The sequence below is a fragment of the Engystomops pustulosus genome, chromosome 1 (genome assembly GCF_040894005.1).
Source record: "Engystomops pustulosus chromosome 1, aEngPut4.maternal, whole genome shotgun sequence".
Taxonomy (NCBI): Eukaryota; Metazoa; Chordata; class Amphibia; order Anura; family Leptodactylidae; genus Engystomops; species Engystomops pustulosus.
In genome coordinates this window covers 192,559,729-192,574,158 of record NC_092411.1, presented here as the reverse complement: position 1 = coordinate 192,574,158, position 14,430 = coordinate 192,559,729, and the positions used below count along the sequence as shown (strand labels likewise).

The 14,430-nt window shown below is 34.6% G+C and overlaps 21 non-coding genes across 21 annotated transcripts; all 21 read right to left on the bottom strand.

Annotated features, from left to right (window-relative positions):
• Positions 1-371: 371 nt before the first annotated feature.
• Positions 372-444, bottom strand: TRNAK-UUU (transfer RNA lysine (anticodon UUU)). Its single transcript has one exon. It is a non-coding gene; the product is annotated as a tRNA-Lys (tRNA).
• Positions 445-885: 441 nt separating this feature from the next.
• On the bottom strand, positions 886-958 carry TRNAK-UUU (transfer RNA lysine (anticodon UUU)). Its single transcript has one exon. It is a non-coding gene; the product is annotated as a tRNA-Lys (tRNA).
• A 441-nt stretch (positions 959-1,399) lies between these two features.
• On the bottom strand, positions 1,400-1,472 carry TRNAK-UUU (transfer RNA lysine (anticodon UUU)). Its single transcript has one exon. It is a non-coding gene; the product is annotated as a tRNA-Lys (tRNA).
• A 955-nt stretch (positions 1,473-2,427) lies between these two features.
• Positions 2,428-2,500, bottom strand: TRNAK-UUU (transfer RNA lysine (anticodon UUU)). Its single transcript has one exon. It is a non-coding gene; the product is annotated as a tRNA-Lys (tRNA).
• Positions 2,501-2,941: 441 nt separating this feature from the next.
• Positions 2,942-3,014, bottom strand: TRNAK-UUU (transfer RNA lysine (anticodon UUU)). The gene has a single exon. It is a non-coding gene; the product is annotated as a tRNA-Lys (tRNA).
• Positions 3,015-3,455: 441 nt separating this feature from the next.
• Positions 3,456-3,528, bottom strand: TRNAK-UUU (transfer RNA lysine (anticodon UUU)). The gene has a single exon. It is a non-coding gene; the product is annotated as a tRNA-Lys (tRNA).
• Positions 3,529-3,969: 441 nt separating this feature from the next.
• On the bottom strand, positions 3,970-4,042 carry TRNAK-UUU (transfer RNA lysine (anticodon UUU)). The gene has a single exon. It is a non-coding gene; the product is annotated as a tRNA-Lys (tRNA).
• A 441-nt stretch (positions 4,043-4,483) lies between these two features.
• Positions 4,484-4,556, bottom strand: TRNAK-UUU (transfer RNA lysine (anticodon UUU)). The gene has a single exon. It is a non-coding gene; the product is annotated as a tRNA-Lys (tRNA).
• A 441-nt stretch (positions 4,557-4,997) lies between these two features.
• TRNAK-UUU (transfer RNA lysine (anticodon UUU)) lies at positions 4,998-5,070 on the bottom strand. The gene has a single exon. It is a non-coding gene; the product is annotated as a tRNA-Lys (tRNA).
• Positions 5,071-5,511: 441 nt separating this feature from the next.
• Positions 5,512-5,584, bottom strand: TRNAK-UUU (transfer RNA lysine (anticodon UUU)). Its single transcript has one exon. It is a non-coding gene; the product is annotated as a tRNA-Lys (tRNA).
• Positions 5,585-6,025: 441 nt separating this feature from the next.
• On the bottom strand, positions 6,026-6,098 carry TRNAK-UUU (transfer RNA lysine (anticodon UUU)). The gene has a single exon. It is a non-coding gene; the product is annotated as a tRNA-Lys (tRNA).
• Positions 6,099-6,533: 435 nt separating this feature from the next.
• TRNAK-UUU (transfer RNA lysine (anticodon UUU)) lies at positions 6,534-6,606 on the bottom strand. The gene has a single exon. It is a non-coding gene; the product is annotated as a tRNA-Lys (tRNA).
• A 441-nt stretch (positions 6,607-7,047) lies between these two features.
• Positions 7,048-7,120, bottom strand: TRNAK-UUU (transfer RNA lysine (anticodon UUU)). The gene has a single exon. It is a non-coding gene; the product is annotated as a tRNA-Lys (tRNA).
• Positions 7,121-7,561: 441 nt separating this feature from the next.
• Positions 7,562-7,634, bottom strand: TRNAK-UUU (transfer RNA lysine (anticodon UUU)). The gene has a single exon. It is a non-coding gene; the product is annotated as a tRNA-Lys (tRNA).
• A 955-nt stretch (positions 7,635-8,589) lies between these two features.
• TRNAK-UUU (transfer RNA lysine (anticodon UUU)) lies at positions 8,590-8,662 on the bottom strand. The gene has a single exon. It is a non-coding gene; the product is annotated as a tRNA-Lys (tRNA).
• Positions 8,663-9,103: 441 nt separating this feature from the next.
• Positions 9,104-9,176, bottom strand: TRNAK-UUU (transfer RNA lysine (anticodon UUU)). The gene has a single exon. It is a non-coding gene; the product is annotated as a tRNA-Lys (tRNA).
• Positions 9,177-10,131: 955 nt separating this feature from the next.
• TRNAK-UUU (transfer RNA lysine (anticodon UUU)) lies at positions 10,132-10,204 on the bottom strand. Its single transcript has one exon. It is a non-coding gene; the product is annotated as a tRNA-Lys (tRNA).
• A 955-nt stretch (positions 10,205-11,159) lies between these two features.
• TRNAK-UUU (transfer RNA lysine (anticodon UUU)) lies at positions 11,160-11,232 on the bottom strand. Its single transcript has one exon. It is a non-coding gene; the product is annotated as a tRNA-Lys (tRNA).
• Positions 11,233-12,187: 955 nt separating this feature from the next.
• Positions 12,188-12,260, bottom strand: TRNAK-UUU (transfer RNA lysine (anticodon UUU)). Its single transcript has one exon. It is a non-coding gene; the product is annotated as a tRNA-Lys (tRNA).
• A 441-nt stretch (positions 12,261-12,701) lies between these two features.
• Positions 12,702-12,774, bottom strand: TRNAK-UUU (transfer RNA lysine (anticodon UUU)). The gene has a single exon. It is a non-coding gene; the product is annotated as a tRNA-Lys (tRNA).
• Positions 12,775-13,729: 955 nt separating this feature from the next.
• On the bottom strand, positions 13,730-13,802 carry TRNAK-UUU (transfer RNA lysine (anticodon UUU)). The gene has a single exon. It is a non-coding gene; the product is annotated as a tRNA-Lys (tRNA).
• Positions 13,803-14,430: the final 628 nt, after the last annotated feature.

The following is a 14,430-nucleotide window of genomic DNA, read 5'->3' as shown; positions in this document are numbered from 1 at the left end:
GTCCATTAACGGCAAAATGAAAAGTTCTTGATTTCATAAATACTTTGGAGTATTACTGTTGAAGTTGTTAGAGATCTTCATGCAAATGGACATAATCACTCAATCAAGAAATATATGCTAAACTTCCACACTGTAAATATGGTTTTAAAGAAACATCAAAGATATAAATGTATCTATTCTCAGTGAGTTTAAAATGTCCCTAGATCTTTAACATACAGTAGCCAAACTTTCCAAAGGACGTAAATAGAATTTGATGGCATCGAGGTACATATTTGAAAGTATAATGTCATACTTAAAGCTGTCTACTGCTTCCTTTATTAACATGTCTATTTAAGAGGAAACTAAGAAACTGTTTCTTGTAAAAGGACTGCCGCCTGAACAGGGACTTGAACCCTGGACCCTCAGATTAAAAGTCTGATGCTCTACCGACTGAGCTATCCAGGCTCTGAAACAGCTCTCACTGAGATAGAAAAAAATACTGAGGTTAAATGAAGGAGAATATAAGGTCCTCATAGTCCATTAACGGCAAAATGAAAAGTTCTTGATTTCATAAATACTTTGGAGTATTACTGTTGAAGTTGTTAGAGATCTTCATGCAAATGGACATAATCACTCAATCAAGAAATATATGCTAAACTTCCACACTGTAAATATGGTTTTAAAGAAACATCAAAGATATAAATGTATTTATTCTCAGTGAGTTTACAATGTCCCTAGATCTTTAACATACAGTAGCCAAACTTTCCAAAGGACGTAAATAGAATTTGATGGCATCAAGGTACATATTTGAAAGTATGATGTCATACTTAAAGCTGTCTACTGCTTCCTTTATTAACATGTCTATTTAAGAGGAAACTAAGAAACTGTTTCTTGTAAAAGGACTGCTGCCTGAACAGGGACTTGAACCCTGGACCCTCAGATTAAAAGTCTGATGCTCTACCGACTGAGCTATCCAGGCTCTGAAAAAGCTCTCACTGAGATAGAAAAAAATACTGAGGTTAAATGAAGGAGAATATAAGGTCCTCATAGTCCATTAACCGCAAAATGAAAAGTTCTTGATTTCATAAATACTTTGGAGTATTACTGTTGAAGTTGTTAGAGATCTTCATGCAAATGGACATAATCACTCAATCAAGAAATATATGCTAAACTTCCACACTGTAAATATGGTTTTAAAGAAACATCAAAGATATAAATGTATTTATTCTCAGTGAGTTTACAATGTCCCTAGATCTTTAACATACAGTAGCCAAACTTTCCAAAGGACGTAAATAGAATTTGATGGCATCAAGGTACATATTTGAAAGTATGATGTCATACTTAAAGCTGTCTACTGCTTCCTTTATTAACATGTCTATTTAAGAGGAAACTAAGAAACTGTTTCTTGTAAAAGGACTGCTGCCTGAACAGGGACTTGAACCCTGGACCCTCAGATTAAAAGTCTGATGCTCTACCGACTGAGCTATCCAGGCTCTGAAAAAGCTCTCACTGAGATAGAAAAAAATACTGAGGTTAAATGAAGGAGAATATAAGGTCCTCATAGTCCATTAACCGCAAAATGAAAAGTTCTTGATTTCATAAATACTTTGGAGTATTACTGTTGAATTTGTTAGAGATCTTCATGCAAATGGACATAATCACTCAATCAAGAAATATATGCTAAACTTCCACACTGTAAATATGGTTTTAAAGAAACATCAAAGATATAAATGTATCTATTCTCAGTGAGTTTACAATGTCCCTAGATCTTTAACATACAGTAGCCAAACTTTCCAAAGGACGTAAATAGAATTTGATGGCATCAAGGTACATATTTGAAAGTATAATGTCATACTTAAAGCTGTCTACTGCTTCCTGTATTGACATGTCAATTTAAGAGGAAACTAAGAAACTGTTTCTTGTAAAAGGACTGCCGCCTGAACAGGGACTTGAACCCTGGACCCTCAGATTAAAAGTCTGGTGCTCTACCGACTGAGCTATCCAGGCTCTGAAAAAGCTCTCACTGAGATAGAAAAAAATACTGAGGTTAAATGAAGGAGAATATAAGGTCCTCATAGTCCATTAACGGCAAAATGAAAAGTTCTTGATTTCATAAATACTTTGGAGTATTACTGTTGAAGTTGTTAGAGATCTTCATGCAAATGGACATAATCACTCAATCAAGAAATATATGCTAAACTTCCACACTGTAAATATGGTTTTAAAGAAACATCAAAGATATAAATGTATCTATTCTCAGTGAGTTTACAATGTCCCTAGATCTTTAACATACAGTAGCCAAACTTTCCAAAGGACGTAAATAGAATTTGATGGCATCAAGGTACATATTTGAAAGTATAATGTCATACTTAAAGCTGTCTACTGCTTCCTTTATTAACATGTCTATTTAAGAGGAAACTAAGAAACTGTTTCTTGTAAAAGGACTGCCGCCTGAACAGGGACTTGAACCCTGGACCCTCAGATTAAAAGTCTGATGCTCTACCGACTGAGCTATCCAGGCTCTGAAAAAGCTCTCACTGAGATAGAAAAAAATACTGAGGTTAAATGAAGGAGAATATAAGGTCCTCATAGTCCATTAACCGCAAAATGAAAAGTTCTTGATTTCATAAATACTTTGGAGTATTACTGTTGAAGTTGTTAGAGATCTTCATGCAAATGGACATAATCACTCAATCAAGAAATATATGCTAAACTTCCACACTGTAAATATGGTTTTAAAGAAACATCAAAGATATAAATGTATTTATTCTCAGTGAGTTTACAATGTCCCTAGATCTTTAACATACAGTAGCCAAACTTTCCAAAGGACGTAAATAGAATTTGATGGCATCAAGGTACATATTTGAAAGTATGATGTCATACTTAAAGCTGTCTACTGCTTCCTTTATTAACATGTCTATTTAAGAGGAAACTAAGAAACTGTTTCTTGTAAAAGGACTGCTGCCTGAACAGGGACTTGAACCCTGGACCCTCAGATTAAAAGTCTGATGCTCTACCGACTGAGCTATCCAGGCTCTGAAAAAGCTCTCACTGAGATAGAAAAAAATACTGAGGTTAAATGAAGGAGAATATAAGGTCCTCATAGTCCATTAACCGCAAAATGAAAAGTTCTTGATTTCATAAATACTTTGGAGTATTACTGTTGAATTTGTTAGAGATCTTCATGCAAATGGACATAATCACTCAATCAAGAAATATATGCTAAACTTCCACACTGTAAATATGGTTTTAAAGAAACATCAAAGATATAAATGTATCTATTCTCAGTGAGTTTACAATGTCCCTAGATCTTTAACATACAGTAGCCAAACTTTCCAAAGGACGTAAATAGAATTTGATGGCATCAAGGTACATATTTGAAAGTATAATGTCATACTTAAAGCTGTCTACTGCTTCCTGTATTGACATGTCAATTTAAGAGGAAACTAAGAAACTGTTTCTTGTAAAAGGACTGCCGCCTGAACAGGGACTTGAACCCTGGACCCTCAGATTAAAAGTCTGATGCTCTACCGACTGAGCTATCCAGGCTCTGAAAAAGCTCTCACTGAGATAGAAAAAAATACTGAGGTTAAATGAAGGAGAATATAAGGTCCTCATAGTCCATTAACGGCAAAATGAAAAGTTCTTGATTTCATAAATACTTTGGAGTATTACTGTTGAAGTTGTTAGAGATCTTCATGCAAATGGACATAATCACTCAATCAAGAAATATATGCTAAACTTCCACACTGTAAATATGGTTTTAAAGAAACATCAAAGATATAAATGTATCTATTCTCAGTGAGTTTACAATGTCCCTAGATCTTTAACATACAGTAGCCAAACTTTCCAAAGGACGTAAATAGAATTTGATGGCATCAAGGTACATATTTGAAAGTATAATGTCATACTTAAAGCTGTCTACTGCTTCCTTTATTAACATGTCTATTTAAGAGGAAACTAAGAAACTGTTTCTTGTAAAAGGACTGCCGCCTGAACAGGGACTTGAACCCTGGACCCTCAGATTAAAAGTCTGATGCTCTACCGACTGAGCTATCCAGGCTCTGAAACAGCTCTCACTGAGATAGAAAAAAATACTGAGGTTAAATGAAGGAGAATATAAGGTCCTCATAGTCCATTAACGGCAAAATGAAAAGTTCTTGATTTCATAAATACTTTGGAGTATTACTGTTGAAGTTGTTAGAGATCTTCATGCAAATGGACATAATCACTCAATCAAGAAATATATGCTAAACTTCCACACTGTAAATATGGTTTTAAAGAAACATCAAAGATATAAATGTATTTATTCTCAGTGAGTTTACAATGTCCCTAGATCTTTAACATACAGTAGCCAAACTTTCCAAAGGACGTAAATAGAATTTGATGGCATCAAGGTACATATTTGAAAGTATGATGTCATACTTAAAGCTGTCTACTGCTTCCTTTATTAACATGTCTATTTAAGAGGAAACTAAGAAACTGTTTCTTGTAAAAGGACTGCCGCCTGAACAGGGACTTGAACCCTGGACCCTCAGATTAAAAGTCTGATGCTCTACCGACTGAGCTATCCAGGCTCTGAAAAAGCTCTCACTGAGATAGAAAAAAATACTGAGGTTAAATGAAGGAGAATATAAGGTCCTCATAGTCCATTAACCGAAAAATGAAAAGTTCTTGATTTCATAAATACTTTGGAGTATTACTGTTGAATTTGTTAGAGATCTTCATGCAAATGGACATAATCACTCAATCAAGAAATATATGCTAAACTTCCACACTGTAAATATGGTTTTAAAGAAACATCAAAGATATAAATGTATCTATTCTCAGTGAGTTTACAATGTCCCTAGATCTTTAACATACAGTAGCCAAACTTTCCAAAGGACGTAAATAGAATTTGATGGCATCAAGGTACATATTTGAAAGTATAATGTCATACTTAAAGCTGTCTACTGCTTCCTGTATTGACATGTCAATTTAAGAGGAAACTAAGAAACTGTTTCTTGTAAAAGGACTGCCGCCTGAACAGGGACTTGAACCCTGGACCCTCAGATTAAAAGTCTGATGCTCTACCGACTGAGCTATCCAGGCTCTGAAAAAGCTCTCACTGAGATAGAAAAAAATACTGAGGTTAAATGAAGGAGAATATAAGGTCCTCATAGTCCATTAACGGCAAAATGAAAAGTTCTTGATTTCATAAATACTTTGGAGTATTACTGTTGAAGTTGTTAGAGATCTTCATGCAAATGGACATAATCACTCAATCAAGAAATATATGCTAAACTTCCACACTGTAAATATGGTTTTAAAGAAACATCAAAGATATAAATGTATCTATTCTCAGTGAGTTTACAATGTCCCTAGATCTTTAACATACAGTAGCCAAACTTTCCAAAGGACGTAAATAGAATTTGATGGCATCAAGGTACATATTTGAAAGTATAATGTCATACTTAAAGCTGTCTACTGCTTCCTTTATTGACATGTCAATTTAAGAGGAAACTAAGAAACTGTTTCTTGTAAAAGGACTGCCGCCTGAACAGGGACTTGAACCCTGGACCCTCAGATTAAAAGTCTGATGCTCTACCGACTGAGCTATCCAGGCTCTGAAAAAGCTCTCACTGAGATAGAAAAAAATACTGAGGTTAAATGAAGGAGAATATAAGGTCCTCATAGTCCATTAACGGCAAAATGAAAAGTTCTTGATTTCATAAATACTTTGGAGTATTACTGTTGAAGTTGTTAGAGATCTTCATGCAAATGGACATAATCACTCAATCAAGAAATATATGCTAAACTTCCACACTGTAAATATGGTTTTAAAGAAACATCAAAGATATAAATGTATCTATTCTCAGTGAGTTTACAATGTCCCTAGATCTTTAACATACAGTAGCCAAACTTTCCAAAGGACGTAAATAGAATTTGATGGCATCAAGGTACATATTTGAAAGTATAATGTCATACTTAAAGCTGTCTACTGCTTCCTTTATTGACATGTCAATTTAAGAGGAAACTAAGAAACTGTTTCTTGTAAAAGGACTGCCGCCTGAACAGGGACTTGAACCCTGGACCCTCAGATTAAAAGTCTGATGCTCTACCGACTGAGCTATCCAGGCTCTGAAAAAGCTCTCACTGAGATAGAAAAAAATACTGAGGTTAAATGAAGGAGAATATAAGGTCCTCATAGTCCATTAACGTGAAAAGTTCTTGATTTCATAAATACTTTGGAGTATTACTGTTGAAGTTGTTAGAGATCTTCATGCAAATGGACATAATCACTCAATCAAGAAATATATGCTAAACTTCCACACTGTAAATATGGTTTTAAAGAAACATCAAAGATATAAATGTATCTATTCTCAGTGAGTTTACAATGTCCCTAGATCTTTAACATACAGTAGCCAAACTTTCCAAAGGACGTAAATAGAATTTGATGGCATCAAGGTACATATTTAAAAGTATAATGTCATACTTAAAGCTGTCTACTGCTTCCTTTATTTACATGTCAATTTAAGAGGAAACTAAGAAACTGTTTCTTGTAAAAGGACTGCCGCCTGAACAGGGACTTGAACCCTGGACCCTCAGATTAAAAGTCTGATGCTCTACCGACTGAGCTATCCAGGCTCTGAAAAAGCTCTCACTGAGATAGAAAAAAATACTGAGGTTAAATGAAGGAGAATATAAGGTCCTTATAGTCCATTAACGGCAAAATGAAAAGTTCTTGATTTCATAAATACTTTGGAGTATTACTGTTGAAGTTGTTAGAGATCTTCATGCAAATGGACATAATCACTCAATCAAGAAATATATGCTAAACTTCCACACTGTAAATATGGTTTTAAAGAAACATCAAAGATATAAATGTATCTATTCACAGTGAGTTTACAATGTCCCTAGATCTTTAACATACAGTAGCCAAACTTTCCAAAGGACGTAAATAGAATTTGATGGCATCAAGGTACATATTTGAAAGTATAATGTCATACTTAAAGCTGTCTACTGCTTCCTTTATTTACATGTCAATTTAAGAGGAAACTAAGAAACTGTTTCTTGTAAAAGGACTGCCGCCTGAACAGGGACTTGAACCCTGGACCCTCAGATTAAAAGTCTGATGCTCTACCGACTGAGCTATCCAGGCTCTGAAAAAGCTCTCACTGAGATAGAAAAAAATACTGAGGTTAAATGAAGGAGAATATAAGGTCCTCATAGTCCATTAACGGCAAAATGAAAAGTTCTTGATTTCATAAATACTTTGGAGTATTACTGTTGTAGTTGTTAGAGATCTTCATGCAAATGGACATAATCACTCAATTAAGAAATATATGCTAAACTTCCACACTGTAAATATGGTTTTAAAGAAACATCAAAGATATAAATGTATCTATTCTCAGTGAGTTTACAATGTCCCTAGATCTTTAACATACAGTAGCCAAACTTTCCAAAGGACGTAAATAGAATTTGATGGCATCAAGGTACATATTTGAAAGTATAATGTCATACTTAAAGCTGTCTACTGCTTCCTTTATTTACATGTCAATTTAAGAGGAAACTAAGAAACTGTTTCTTGTAAAAGGACTGCTGCCTGAACAGGGACTTGAACCCTGGACCCTCAGATTAAAAGTCTGATGCTCTACCGACTGAGCTATCCAGGCTCTGAAAAAGCTCTCACTGAGATAGAAAAAAATACTGAGGTTAAATGAAGGAGAATATAAGGTCCTTATAGTCCATTAACGGCAAAATGAAAAGTTCTTGATTTCATAAATACTTTGGAGTATTACTGTTGAAGTTGTTAGAGATCTTCATGCAAATGGACATAATCACTCAATCAAGAAATATATGCTAAACTTCCACACTGTAAATATGGTTTTAAAGAAACATCAAAGATATAAATGTATCTATTCACAGTGAGTTTACAATGTCCCTAGATCTTTAACATACAGTAGCCAAACTTTCCAAAGGACGTAAATAGAATTTGATGGCATCAAGGTACATATTTGAAAGTATAATGTCATACTTAAAGCTGTCTACTGCTTCCTTTATTTACATGTCAATTTAAGAGGAAACTAAGAAACTGTTTCTTGTAAAAGGACTGCCGCCTGAACAGGGACTTGAACCCTGGACCCTCAGATTAAAAGTCTGATGCTCTACCGACTGAGCTACCCAGGCTCTGAAAAAGCTCTCACTGAGATAGAAAAAAATACTGAGGTTAAATGAAGGAGAATATAAGGTCCTCATAGTCCATTAACGGCAAAATGAAAAGTTCTTGATTTCATAAATACTTTGGAGTATTACTGTTGTAGTTGTTAGAGATCTTCATGCAAATGGACATAATCACTCAATTAAGAAATATATGCTAAACTTCCACACTGTAAATATGGTTTTAAAGAAACATCAAAGATATAAATGTATCTATTCTCAGTGAGTTTACAATGTCCCTAGATCTTTAACATACAGTAGCCAAACTTTCCAAAGGACGTAAATAGAATTTGATGGCATCAAGGTACATATTTGAAAGTATAATGTCATACTTAAAGCTGTCTACTGCTTCCTTTATTGACATGTCAATTTAAGAGGAAACTAAGAAACTGTTTCTTGTAAAAGGACTGCCGCCTGAACAGGGACTTGAACCCTGGACCCTCAGATTAAAAGTCTGATGCTCTACCGACTGAGCTATCCAGGCTCTGAAAACGCTCTCACTGAGATAGAAAAAAATACTGAGGTTAAATGAAGGAGAATATAAGGTCCTCATAGTCCATTAACGGCAAAATGAAAAGTTCTTGATTTCATAAATACTTTGGAGTATTACTGTTGAAGTTGTTAGAGATCTTCATGCAAATGGACATAATCACTCAATCAAGAAATATATGCTAAACTTCCACACTGTAAATATGGTTTTAAAGAAACATCAAAGATATAAATGATTATATTCTCAGTGAGTTTACAATGTCCCTAGATCTTTAACAAACAGTAGCCAAACTTTCCAAAGGACGTAAATAGAATTTGATGGCATCAAGGTACATATTTGAAAGTATAATGTCATACTTAAAGCTGTCTACTGCTTCCTTTATTAACATGTCAATTTAAGAGGAAACTAAGAAACTGTTTCTTGTAAAAAGACTGCCGCCTGAACAGGGACTTGAACCCTGGACCCTCAGATTAAAAGTCTGATGCTCTACCGACTGAGCTATCCAGGCTCTGAAAAAGCTCTCACTGAGATAGAAAAAAATACTGAGGTTAAATGAAGGAGAATATAAGGTCCTCATAGTCCATTAACCGAAAAATGAAAAGTTCTTGATTTCATAAATACTTTGGAGTATTACTGTTGAATTTGTTAGAGATCTTCATGCAAATGGACATAATCACTCAATTAAGAAATATATGCTAAACTTCCACACTGTAAATATGGTTTTAAAGAAACATCAAAGATATAAATGTATCTATTCTCAGTGAGTTTACAATGTCCCTAGATCTTTAACATACAGTAGCCAAACTTTCCAAAGGACGTAAATAGAATTTGATGGCATCAAGGTACATATTTGAAAGTATAATGTCATACTTAAAGCTGTCTACTGCTTCCTTTATTGACATGTCAATTTAAGAGGAAACTAAGAAACTGTTTCTTGTAAAAGGACTGCCGCCTGAACAGGGACTTGAACCCTGGACCCTCAGATTAAAAGTCTGATGCTCTACCGATGGAGCTATCCAGGCTCTGAAAACGCTCTCACTGAGATAGAAAAAAATACTGAGGTTAAATGAAGGAGAATATAAGGTCCTCATAGTCCATTAACGGCAAAATGAAAAGTTCTTGATTTCATAAATACTTTGGAGTATTACTGTTGAAGTTGTTAGAGATCTTCATGCAAATGGACATAATCACTCAATCAAGAAATACATGCTAAACTTCCACACTGTAAATATGGTTTTAAAGAAACATCAAAGATATAAATGATTATATTCTCAGTGAGTTTACAATGTCCCTAGATCTTTAACAAACAGTAGCCAAACGTTCCAAAGGACGTAAATAGAATTTGATGGCATCAAGGTACATATTTGAAAGTATAATGTCATACTTAAAGCTGTCTACTGCTTCCTTTATTAACATGTCAATTTAAGAGGAAACTAAGAAACTGTTTCTTGTAAAAAGACTGCCGCCTGAACAGGGACTTGAACCCTGGACCCTCAGATTAAAAGTCTGATGCTCTACCGACTGAGCTATCCAGGCTCTGAAAAAGCTCTCACTGAGATAGAAAAAAATACTGAGGTTAAATGAAGGAGAATATAAGGTCCTCATAGTCCATTAACCGAAAAATGAAAAGTTCTTGATTTCATAAATACTTTGGAGTATTACTGTTGAATTTGTTAGAGATCTTCATGCAAATGGACATAATCACTCAATTAAGAAATATATGCTAAACTTCCACACTGTAAATATGGTTTTAAAGAAACATCAAAGATATAAATGTATCTATTCTCAGTGAGTTTACAATGTCCCTAGATCTTTAACATACAGTAGCCAAACTTTCCAAAGGACGTAAATAGAATTTGATGGCATCAAGGTACATATTTGAAAGTATAATGTCATACTTAAAGCTGTCTACTGCTTCCTTTATTGACATGTCAATTTAAGAGGAAACTAAGAAACTGTTTCTTGTAAAAGGACTGCCGCCTGAACAGGGACTTGAACCCTGGACCCTCAGATTAAAAGTCTGATGCTCTACCGATGGAGCTATCCAGGCTCTGAAAACGCTCTCACTGAGATAGAAAAAAATACTGAGGTTAAATGAAGGAGAATATAAGGTCCTCATAGTCCATTAACGGCAAAATGAAAAGTTCTTGATTTCATAAATACTTTGGAGTATTACTGTTGAAGTTGTTAGAGATCTTCATGCAAATGGACATAATCACTCAATCAAGAAATACATGCTAAACTTCCACACTGTAAATATGGTTTTAAAGAAACATCAAAGATATAAATGATTATATTCTCAGTGAGTTTACAATGTCCCTAGATCTTTAACAAACAGTAGCCAAACGTTCCAAAGGACGTAAATAGAATTTGATGGCATCAAGGTACATATTTGAAAGTATAATGTCATACTTAAAGCTGTCTACTGCTTCCTTTATTAACATGTCAATTTAAGAGGAAACTAAGAAACTGTTTCTTGTAAAAAGACTGCCGCCTGAACAGGGACTTGAACCCTGGACCCTCAGATTAAAAGTCTGATGCTCTACCGACTGAGCTATCCAGGCTCTGAAAAAGCTCTCACTGAGATAGAAAAAAATACTGAGGTTAAATGAAGGAGAATATAAGGTCCTTATAGTCCATTAACGGCAAAATGAAAAGTTCTTGATTTCATAAATACTTTGGAGTATTACTGTTGAAGTTGTTAGAGATCTTCATGCAAATGGACATAATCACTCAATCAAGAAATATATGCTAAACTTCCACACTGTAAATATGGTTTTAAAGAAACATCAAAGATATAAATGTATCTATTCACAGTGAGTTTACAATGTCCCTAGATCTTTAACATACAGTAGCCAAACTTTCCAAAGGACGTAAATAGAATTTGATGGCATCAAGGTACATATTTGAAAGTATAATGTCATACTTAAAGCTGTCTACTGCTTCCTTTATTTACATGTCAATTTAAGAGGAAACTAAGAAACTGTTTCTTGTAAAAGGACTGCCGCCTGAACAGGGACTTGAACCCTGGACCCTCAGATTAAAAGTCTGATGCTCTACCGACTGAGCTACCCAGGCTCTGAAAAAGCTCTCACTGAGATAGAAAAAAATACTGAGGTTAAATGAAGGAGAATATAAGGTCCTCATAGTCCATTAACGGCAAAATGAAAAGTTCTTGATTTCATAAATACTTTGGAGTATTACTGTTGTAGTTGTTAGAGATCTTCATGCAAATGGACATAATCACTCAATTAAGAAATATATGCTAAACTTCCACACTGTAAATATGGTTTTAAAGAAACATCAAAGATATAAATGTATCTATTCTCAGTGAGTTTACAATGTCCCTAGATCTTTAACATACAGTAGCCAAACTTTCCAAAGGACGTAAATAGAATTTGATGGCATCAAGGTACATATTTGAAAGTATAATGTCATACTTAAAGCTGTCTACTGCTTCCTTTATTGACATGTCAATTTAAGAGGAAACTAAGAAACTGTTTCTTGTAAAAGGACTGCCGCCTGAACAGGGACTTGAACCCTGGACCCTCAGATTAAAAGTCTGATGCTCTACCGACTGAGCTATCCAGGCTCTGAAAACGCTCTCACTGAGATAGAAAAAAATACTGAGGTTAAATGAAGGAGAATATAAGGTCCTCATAGTCCATTAACGGCAAAATGAAAAGTTCTTGATTTCATAAATACTTTGGAGTATTACTGTTGAAGTTGTTAGAGATCTTCATGCAAATGGACATAATCACTCAATCAAGAAATATATGCTAAACTTCCACACTGTAAATATGGTTTTAAAGAAACATCAAAGATATAAATGATTATATTCTCAGTGAGTTTACAATGTCCCTAGATCTTTAACAAACAGTAGCCAAACTTTCCAAAGGACGTAAATAGAATTTGATGGCATCAAGGTACATATTTGAAAGTATAATGTCATACTTAAAGCTGTCTACTGCTTCCTTTATTAACATGTCAATTTAAGAGGAAACTAAGAAACTGTTTCTTGTAAAAAGACTGCCGCCTGAACAGGGACTTGAACCCTGGACCCTCAGATTAAAAGTCTGATGCTCTACCGACTGAGCTATCCAGGCTCTGAAAAAGCTCTCACTGAGATAGAAAAAAATACTGAGGTTAAATGAAGGAGAATATAAGGTCCTCATAGTCCATTAACCGAAAAATGAAAAGTTCTTGATTTCATAAATACTTTGGAGTATTACTGTTGAATTTGTTAGAGATCTTCATGCAAATGGACATAATCACTCAATTAAGAAATATATGCTAAACTTCCACACTGTAAATATGGTTTTAAAGAAACATCAAAGATATAAATGTATCTATTCTCAGTGAGTTTACAATGTCCCTAGATCTTTAACATACAGTAGCCAAACTTTCCAAAGGACGTAAATAGAATTTGATGGCATCAAGGTACATATTTGAAAGTATAATGTCATACTTAAAGCTGTCTACTGCTTCCTTTATTGACATGTCAATTTAAGAGGAAACTAAGAAACTGTTTCTTGTAAAAGGACTGCCGCCTGAACAGGGACTTGAACCCTGGACCCTCAGATTAAAAGTCTGATGCTCTACCGATGGAGCTATCCAGGCTCTGAAAACGCTCTCACTGAGATAGAAAAAAATACTGAGGTTAAATGAAGGAGAATATAAGGTCCTCATAGTCCATTAACGGCAAAATGAAAAGTTCTTGATTTCATAAATACTTTGGAGTATTACTGTTGAAGTTGTTAGAGATCTTCATGCAAATGGACATAATCACTCAATCAAGAAATACATGCTAAACTTCCACACTGTAAATATGGTTTTAAAGAAACATCAAAGATATAAATGATTATATTCTCAGTGAGTTTACAATGTCCCTAGATCTTTAACAAACAGTAGCCAAACGTTCCAAAGGACGTAAATAGAATTTGATGGCATCAAGGTACATATTTGAAAGTATAATGTCATACTTAAAGCTGTCTACTGCTTCCTTTATTAACATGTCAATTTAAGAGGAAACTAAGAAACTGTTTCTTGTAAAAAGACTGCCGCCTGAACAGGGACTTGAACCCTGGACCCTCAGATTAAAAGTCTGATGCTCTACCGACTGAGCTATCCAGGCTCTGAAAAACTGTCACTGAGACAGAAAAAAATACTGAGGTTAAATGAAGGAGAATATAAGGTCCTCATAGTCCATTAACGGCAAAATGAAAAGTTCTTGATTTCATAAATACTTTGGAGTATTACTGTTGAAGTTGTTAGAGATCTTCATGCAAATGGACATAATCACTCAATCAAGAAATATATGCTAAACTTCCACACTGTAAATATGGTTTTAAAGAAACATCAAAGATATAAATGTATCTATTCTCAGTGAGTTTACAATGTCCCTAGATCTTTAACATACAGTAGCCAAACTTTCCAAAGGACGTAAATAGAATTTGATGGCATCAAGGTACATATTTGAAAGTATAATGTCATTCTTAAAGCTGTCTACTGCTTCCTTTATTGACATGTCAATTTAAGAGGAAACTAAGAAACTGTTTCTTGTAAAAGGACTGCCGCCTGAACCGGGATTTGAACCCTGGACCCTCAGATTAAAAGTCTGATGCTCTACCGACTGAGCTATCCAGGCTCTGAAAAAGCTCTCACTGAGATAGAAAAAAATACTGAGGTTAAATGAAGGAGAATATAAGGTCCTCATAGTCCATTAACGGCAAAATGAAAAGTTCTTGATTTCATAAATACTT